The sequence below is a fragment of the Canis aureus genome, chromosome 31 (assembly GCF_053574225.1).
Source record: "Canis aureus isolate CA01 chromosome 31, VMU_Caureus_v.1.0, whole genome shotgun sequence".
NCBI lineage: Eukaryota > Metazoa > Chordata > Mammalia > Carnivora > Canidae > Canis > Canis aureus.
This window is the reverse complement of record NC_135641.1, coordinates 10,182,873-10,192,496: the sequence shown is the minus strand read 5'-3', so window position 1 is coordinate 10,192,496 and position 9,624 is coordinate 10,182,873. Positions and strand designations below refer to the sequence as shown.

Sequence of the window (9,624 nt, the reverse complement as noted above, 5' to 3'; positions counted from 1 at the left end):
TCACCCAGACACTGAGTGTATTTGTGGGGCTTAGGGAAACTGAACAGGGAGCCCGACCGACGGGCAGGCGCCGGGAGCCCTAGAACTCCTGGCTCTCGTCCTCGCCGTCCGCGGACTCTGTTCCCACTTCTTCATAATCCTTCTCCAGGGCAGCCAGGTCCTCTCGGGCCTCCAAGAACTCTCCTTCCCCCATGCCCTCGCCCACGTACCAGTGCACAAACGCGCGCTTGGCGTACATCAGCTCAAACTTGTGGTCGAGGCGGGCCCAGGCCTGGGCGATGGCGGTGGGGTTGCTCAGCATGCACACCGCCCGCAGCGCTGCACCTTGGCCAGGTTTTTTTTTTTTTTTTTTGGACTCAACTCGCTCTATAATTGTAACATTTGCAAACACATATTACGTTACACACTAAAACAACAGAAATTAAATTTTTTTGGGAAGTTCAACAGGAGATCTTTTGGCTCGTTTCATCACAGTGGGGTGGAGAGCCTTCTCGGTGTTTAAAGTCGCCTAACTTTTCTTTCTGTGCTTTTTATATTGACATCTAACTTGCCCACTTTGGTTGTGAGGCGGTCAAGAATGTCATCTTGCTCCTCAGTTTCCGTCTGCATCCCCAGGGCTCTGTGCTTCAGCCGGCCTGGTCCCACGGGTAGCTCATCCACATGCCTGTGGATCTGCCGGTGACAGGCTCGAAGGTGGGGGTTCCTCGGGCAAGCCTCGGTGCTCGCCTCCAGGGAAAGAGCCTGAGCCCTTCGGCTTCCCGAGGTTTGGGTGGCTGCCCTGGATGGCGCCTCCTGTGCTTTACTGGTACTTACGCTCCTTTCAATCCGCTGTTAGGCTGGGGGGCAAGGGTGCCTTTCTGTTCGGGGGGCGTCTCTGCTGGTTTGGACTCGAAGTAATCGACGAAGCCCCCCAACATGCTCTTAGGCTGTTAACGTGCTTCTGGCCGGTCTCCGAACCTTGATCCACCTTGTCCCGCATCTTCCCCGGCGTTCTAAGACCCCCGAGGGCGGACGAGCTCCTCTGCAGACGCGACGCCGACCTTGCCGGACTCGCACAGGAGGGGCAGGGACCCTCGGTGCCGGCGGCCCTGGCCTGGGCCACGCGCATCAGCTCCTGCCCCCGTGGCCGCCTGTCCGCGCGCGTCCTTCCACGGGCCGCCGGGCGCCCTCATCCTCCGCGTCGTCGTCCCACGGCTCGTCCCGGCCTGGGCAGGGGGAGGAGGTGCGCGGCCGCGGCGGGGAACGGTCCTCCCGGGGCCCTCGGGGCGCCCCCGCCTGCGCGCACAGCTCGGCGCGAGTCCCATCACAGGAGATCTAAAAGTGAGGGCTTTTGAGACAAAGGTGATAAGACATAATACACTCGCGCGGACCTTCATAGTTTTCAGAGTATGAATTCCTTTGATTTTAGTAGGATCCTTCAGTTCGTGGGGCTGAATCCTACCCACGTAGATACTAAGATACACTAACACATGGCACAGCCAAACGTGCGGTGGAGCTGAGAGTAGTATTCACGCCTGCTGACTCCCCCGACTCCCCATGAATTTAAACAAAGATACTGGGCCCTGGTAGGGTGACATATTAACCATATAAGTTACCTCACTATTTTATTAAGCTGTTTGCTCTTGATGACTATTAAAACTAACCTAAATGCAAATTAAAATAATAGTAATTATAATCATAAACAAACAAACAAACAAAATGCAGCTGTATTTCCTTAAATTAAGATATGGGATCTTAAGTGATGAATGTTTTAATGCCATAGGGCATTTTTGTCTTCTGCTTTCATTTATTGAATAATTTTTAAAAAGTTCTCTTGGAATCTAGAAAGAGTCACCTCCTTCTTTTAAGGTCTACTCTCCTAGCATCTTTCAAATGTATAATGCAGTGTTATTAACTATAGTTTGAGGATTATTCCTTAAAATAAATGAATAATAGAGGAAAAAAGCATATATAGAATGAAAGTATAATCAAGTCAGTTATGAGCATAGTAAGTAACCCTCAAGCGTGATATAAAATATTTGGTGATCTACTTCCCACCAAGTAGAGATTAAAATAAAACTTACTTTTCCACTGGGTAGAATTTTTAAAAATAGTTTCTAAGTACTAAAATTGAGAATGATAGTGCATTAAATTGGGGACAGAGAAAGAAAAATCTGGCAAAAAAGTTAAATTGCTGTCTAAATAGAAATAAGATTTTTTTTCCTCCTAATTGTTCGGGTATATTTTCCTAAATTAATTTTCTCCGTTTTTAAATCTAAGCTATTTTAAAATCAGAATGTAAGTTAATATTTAAATCATATCAACTATCAATTTTATTCAGTATGTTTAGAAAAGCTATATACAGATCTTAAAGAATACATAAATATAGCAAAAGGGCTAAATAACTGTCTGGAAACAGTTATTATACAGGGAGGCTTATCAGCAGGCTGGAGACCACCCTCCTTGGAAAGCCCTGCTTGCTAGTTCACACATGGCAGGAGTTTGGGACCTTGGCTGGTATCGATAAAAAATTCTCCCTAGATGATGTGCCTATGTTCACGCTATGCCTATGCTGTTTGTATAAACAATGTAGTTCATGCTGAACACCTGTCTTCTTTCTGGGAGACTACAATGTTGGTACAAGATAGTAGAGGGTGCCTACTCTCTACTAAGCCCTGCCCCCCAAAAAACCTCTGGTCAAGAGTGTCTAAGTAGCTTTCCTCTAGAGGGCACTGTACTCAGCTTGTCATAACTCATGGCTGGAGGAATTAACCTCATCCCATGTGACTCCCCTGGGAGAGAACCCTTGGAATTTTGTGCCTGGTTTCCACCAGACCTCTTCCCCGTGTATCCTCTCCTTTTGCTGATTGTCCTTTGTTTCCTTCACTGTAATAAATCTCAGTTATGAGTTCAGGTACATGCTGAGTCATGTGAGTTCTTTTGGCAAATCACTTAAACTGGGGATGGTCTTGGAGATCCCAGACCTAGACACCACAAAGGAAAATTTTTTTTCTTAAAATAAAAATACTAGCTTACACATATATGATGAACAATTTTGCAAATTCCCATGCTATTATTTTTTAAAAGATTGCTCACATCTGTTACTTATCACATCAAGGGAAGTGTTAACATATCACTGGGACAGAGTTGTAGGCGCTGTAGGAAACAGGCTGTCGAGGTCCTCGATTACTGAGAAAGAAATTCTGTGCTCGAAGGAAGGCAGTATAATTTGTAGGTTGTGTAATATTTTTAAAATGGTGATTGTGGTTTGTATTTTAAAACTACTCAAGAATGGGGATTCCTGAGTGGCTCAGCAGCTGAGTCTCTGCCTTTGATTCGGGTTGTGATCCCGGAGTCCTGGGATCGAGTCCCACATCGGGCTCCCTGCATGGAGCCTGCTTCTCCCTCTGCCTGTGTCTCTGCCTCTCTCTCTCTGTGTTTCTCATGAATAAATAAATAAAATCTTTTAAAAAATAATTTAAAAGCAAAACTACTTAAGGATGTACAATTATTGATAAGTGTGACAAAAAGGACAATTCAATGTTGGTTGACATTTTGAGGGATTTGTAATGTTGAGTGATTGTAATGTGTGAAGAGCTGCACAGGTAAGGATGCTGAGAAAGCATTAGTGACCTGCAAACACCTGCCAGCTCATCAGTGGCAGAGCCGAGCCTCTACGGTAGGCGGTGGGATGGCACAGCTCCAGCACCCAGCCACTGTGATTCATTGTCCCACTCTGTGAGCTGCCATGGCAGCCAGCAGAGGTGCCACCAACGCAGACAGCCTTGTGTGATGGATGCCTGTTAGCAGTAGCTACAAGCACCCACCTTTCACTGTCCAGTGTCCGAGGGCTTCATCTCTCACCTGTGTTCACGATGCTTCTGTGTTACCATGGAGAGTAAATGAGGGGAGACTATCTGTGCGTTAGTGCGAAAGAGCGGGGTGATGCGGAAATGTGCAGAGGCTCTTCTGCCACCTTTACTTTCATGACCTCCAACTCAACAGTGTGTAAAATGCCAAGTTCCTATCACGTTTTTTACAGTTCTCTCTCTCCACTCTTCCACCCTCAGAAATAGCTGATGAGGGGAAATTGAGTGGGAGAAAGAATTGCTGCTTATCCTTATCTCCTGAATCATGTTAAATAATTTTATGTTATTTTCTGTACTGTATCTGTGCATCTAAGAAAGAAGATTAACTTCTTTTTTTGTTTTTTTTTTTTTTCCAAACTCCTGCTAGATCTCATTTTCGGCAAGTATCTTCTATTTGATCCTGGAAAAAAGTGACCTCAACATTATTTTTGGGATCTAGAGGACATTATCAAGGTGCTTCTGAAGATGTAAAAATTTCTCATGACTGGTATAACATTTGATACATACATTTGCCTGACCATTGCTTGATTCTCGTTAGGCAACATTTCTTTTCACATGTGATTTCTTTTCAGATGTTGTAAGTACTCCCCCCCCACTTTATTGAATAAATAACATAATTATATATATGCCAGTGTACATATACTTTGGAGCTCTGATGAACATTTTCTGAGAAGGGTAGTAGGATGAAAACAAGTCTAGGAGTAACGCATGTGGGAATCTGAGTCTCTGTGTTTTGCTAGTGAGACACACCGGCTCCTCATCACTGCTTTCTTCCCTACAAATCATTCACCTCTCCCAGAGCATTTACATGCCCAACACTGCAGGCCACACAAGGTCTGGACAGCACTGTAGTGGGCATGCATCCTCTGTTCTGTTTTGTCTCTATGTGTAGGCATTTAAACCAAATCGTCGCTAACATATCAATGCACCTATGGTGGGGCAAGTCAGCTGCTCCCCAGTTAAAATGAGTAAGTGAAAGAAAAATAAAAGCAATTATTTATGTGTAAAAAAAAAACCAACAACTTCTTGCTGCTTTTTTAGCTGGAATTTATAGGCAGAGAAATGTTCCATCCTCTAATCAACTCAGCTAGTGTGGAGTGAAGACTTGCCCATGAAATGGCCCAGTAAGCATGGACCTGACTGTGACTGTCATTATGGCCTGTAGCCAGGGAGCATGGCCCTGAGCAGCAAGTGTCATCAGAGACATTGCATTAAAAAATAATGGGCTCAGTGCTTGGAATAAGAGAGATCCTATTCTCACAGATTATTCCTCAGATGTTGGAAGGAATGGCGAAAGAGCAGGGCTGGCAACTTCAAAAAGAGAAATAGCAATAACATCATCATCATCATCATCATCATCATCATCATCATCATTATTACTATTATATCTCTAGATTGAGCAACTCTGTTAAAGGCTACCACCTTAACACACCAACTACTCACTTCTTAGCCTTGATATTTTAAAAATTGCAAGGGCTACACTTAGTCTGTGCCCTACTTCTTATCAGATCTTTATCTTGGGCAAATTATATAAGCTCTCTGACTCAGTTTTCTCATCTATAAGATGGAAGTTAGTAATAATAGTATCTACATCTACTGCATAGAGGCAATGGGGGAATTTTGTGAATTAATATAACACTAGCAAACAAGTGGGATGACATCAAACTTAAAAGCTTCTGCATGGCAAAGGAAACTATCCACAAAATGAAAAGTCATCCCTACTGAATGGGAGAAAATATTTGAAAATCATTTATCCGATAAAGGATTAATATCCAAAATATATAAAGAATTTCAAACAGCTCAATAGCAAACAAAACAAAATAAAAATAAAAATGGGCAGAAGGGGGCACATGGATGGCTCAGTAGTTGAGCATCTGCCTTCAACATGGGGCACGGTCCCAGGGTCCCTAGATCGAATCCTGCATTGGGCTCCCTGTAGGGAGCCTGCTTCTCCCTCAGCCTATGTCTCTGCCTCTCTCTGTGTGTTTCTCATGAATAAATAAGATCTTAAAAAAAAAAAAAAAACAGGCAGAAGGTCTGAATGACAGTTTTCCAAAGAAGACATACAGATGGCCAACAGGTACATGAAAACTGCTCAGCATCATTAATCATAAGAGAGACACAAATCAAGACCACAATGAGATCTCACCTCACATGTATTAAAATGGCTATTATCAAAAAGACAAGAAAGAACAAGTGTTGGTTAGGATGTGGAAAAAGATGTAAAAAGTGTAACTGTGTCTATATGACATAGAGTGAGCACTACACACACACACACACACACACACAGAGCTACTAAATTATAATTAGTAGTAGCTGATTTTAAAAGTTTGAATTTAAGCATCAATTTGTACTGAACCATTGTCCAGCTCCCAAACAACATACTTGCGGTATTTGACAGTTATCATCAGTAGCAATGGCGACTTTAAAGGCCAAGAGGGCAATCTATCTTCATTTCTTCTGGAATACTAATTACTATCTCTTTGGTGACTCCGATGTGCTAAAATATTTTAGATAAAGGACAATAGCTACATTAAATATGACTTTATTCTAGAGGATGGTACACATCAAAAATCAGTGAAAAGGGAAAAAAACCCTATCATTTTTAAAGCAGCTTTATTGAAAAATAGTTTATATAAAATAAAATTCATTCATTGGAAGTGTACCATTCATTTTTTGGTATGTTTACAGTTAAGCAACCATCAACGTGTTCAATTTTAGAACATTTAATGGCCTCAGAAAAAAGCCCCACAGCCTTTAGTAAATGCCTGTATTTTCCCCCAGTCCCTCATCCCTAGCCCCAGGCAACTGCTAATCTACTTTTTGTTTCTATGGATTTGCCCATTGTAGACACTTCTCATAAAGGAAATCAAACAAATTCTTTATCAGATATATGATCTGCAAATATTTTCTTCCATTTATGGGTTGTCTTTTCACTTTCTCAATGGTCCCTTTGAAGAGCAAATATTTTAATATTGATGACAGCCAATATGTAGGCTTCCCCTGCTCTCTGAAAGTAAGGTGCTCCTTTGAAACCTTCTGTAAGCTGAAATGACACAAAGAAGTAAACACCATTTTGTAAAAACAAAAATCCTTTTTGGATTTTTTTTTTGGTTGTTGTTGTTGTTGTTAGCAAAAGCAGATACTAACGTGGGTCTTTTGTAAAAGAAAAGCAGCACAAATTGGACTTTTGGATAGTGGGGAAACTTGTATATATTTTTGTTTTGGTTTCTTGTGCTTGGATGTGATATCAAAAAAAATGATACCTGTTTTCTTCTAGGGATTTTGTAGTTTTTATTCTCACATTTAGGTGGATGATCCATTTTGAGTTAATTATTGAATATGATGTACAGTAGTGATCCAACTTCATTCTTTTGCATGTGGATGTCCAGTAGTACTAGTACCATTTGTTGGAAAAATTATGCTTTCCTTCTTGAATTGTCTTGGCACCTTTATTGAAAATCAATTGACTAGGGCATCTGGGTGGTGCAGTCAGTTGATCATCCAACTCTTGGTTTTGGCTCAGGTTGTAATCTCAGAGTCATGAGATCAAGCCCAGTGTCGGGCTCCATGCTCAGCGAGGAGTCACTTTGAGATTTTCTCTCTTTCCCTCTCACTCTGCCCCTCTTTCCTCAAAGCCCATGTTCTTACTCTCTCTCTTTCTCTCTAAGTAAATCTTAAAAAAAAAGAAAGAAACAAAATCAACTGACTGTAAATGTGAAAGTATATTTCTAGACTCTCAATTCTATCCAATGATCTATGTGTCTGCTCTTATACCACATTGTCTTGATAGTATAGCTTTATAATAAGTATTTAAACTGGAAAGCATGAGTCCTCCAACTTTGTTTTCCTTTTCAAGATTGTTTGGTTTTCAATCAAGGCAATTTGCATTTTTTTAAAAGATTTTATTTATTTATTCATGAGAGACACAGAGAGAGAGAGAAAGGCAGAAACACAGGCAGAGGGAGAAGCAGGCTCCATGCAGGGAGCCCGACTCAGGACATGACCCTGGGTTCCCAGGATCATGCTCTGGGCTGAAGGTGGCACTAAACTGCTGAGCCCCCCAGCTGCCCACGCCAATTTGCATTTCTGTATGGATTTTAAGACCAGTTTGTCAATTTCTGCAGAAATGCCATCAGGAATTTTGATAAAGGATTGCACTGAATCTGTAGATCAATTAGGGTGGTACTATCATCTTAACATTATCAAATTTTTTGATCCATGAACATGAGATGTCTTTCCATTTATTAAAGTCTTCTTTGTTTTATTTCAAGAATATTTTCTAGTCTGAAGAGTATAAGCTTTGCACCTATTAATTTTGTTTCTAAGAATTTTATTCTGTTTGATGTTATTATAAATGGAATTTTTCTCAATTTAATTTTTATTCTTTGCAAATATATAGAAATACAATTTTCAGCTTGTAAAATAACTCTTTTGTTAGTTTTAATGAATTTTTAATAAATTTCTTAGACTTTTCCACATACAAGATCTTGTATATGGAAATATAGAGATAGTTTTTCTTTTACCTTTTTAATTTGGATAACTTTTATTTAATTTTCTTGTCTAATTGTCCTGCTAGATCCCTAACAGGGTGCTGAATAGAAGAAATGAGTGTGAATGTCCTTGTCTTGTTCCTGATTATGGGGGAGGAACACATCTTTCAGTAAGTAAGTCCAGTAAGTCTGATACCAATCTATTTTTTTCATAGATTCTCTTTATCAGATTGAGTAGGTTCTCTTCCATTTTTAGTTTGTTGAATTTTTTTTTATCACGAAAGGCTGTGAATAATATAAAATAACTTTTGGCATCAATGGATATGATCATGTTTCCTTTGTCCTTAATTCTATTCATGTAGCATACTACATTAATTAGTCTCTATATGTTATACCTACCTTGCATTCCTTGGGTAAATTAGGTTTGGTTGTGGTGTTTGATCCTTTTTATATGTTGCTGTACTTGGTTTTCCAGCATTTTGTTGAGGATTTTTTGTGTCTATACTCATAAGAGGTATTTGTCTATAGTTTTCTTCAGATATCTTTGTCTGGTTTGAGTATAAGCCATCTCTTTTTTCTGTTTTTTTTTTTCTTTTAAGATTTATTTGCTTATTTTGAAAGAGAGAGAGAGCATGAAGGTGTGGCCAGAGAGGAGCAAGACAATCTCAAGCAGACTCCGTACTGAGCACAGAGTCCCATGTGGGCTCTATCTCAAGATTCTGAAATCATGACCTCAGCCAAAATCAAGAGTCCAATGTTTAACCAACTGAGCCATCCAGATACCCCAGAGCCATGTCTTCTTTTTTAAATAAAACTTCATCAGGGAAATTTTGAGTTGAAGATTCATGTAAATAATAGATGAAAGAGATATGACAGGCCTAGGAGTAAAAGAGTGATATGTAACTCTTAATATCATTGTTCCCACTCAGAACCCATTAGCGTAAATGGGCTTTCTCCAAATCATGATGGGTTACTCAGTACATTTGCAGAATCCTGTCCACCAGCAGGCCTGCAGTGAGCTGCAACTTGGAAAAACAGCTTTACAGTTGTGCAGTGATTAACTGTGGCCCACTGTTAAAATAAACTTTTCCTGGGATGTGGAAAATGATATTTTTCACTTGAATATATATCATTGTAAAAGTCATATCTTTTCTTTTTTCTCCTTCTTTCTCCTCTTCTTCCCTCTATCTTCATTTCCTTCCTTCCTCTTTCCTAATAAAAGATATAATTGCCAGTGTTATAGAACAATTCTAATTAATTAATTAACTAAATAAAATTTTCTT

The 9,624-nt window shown here is 40.4% G+C and overlaps 1 pseudogene; it reads right to left on the bottom strand.

Moving 5' to 3' along the window:
- Positions 1-358: 358 nt before the first annotated feature.
- On the bottom strand, positions 359-3,706 carry LOC144302160 (synaptosomal-associated protein 29 pseudogene; annotated as a pseudogene).
- Between the last annotated feature and the right edge of the window lie 5,918 nt (positions 3,707-9,624).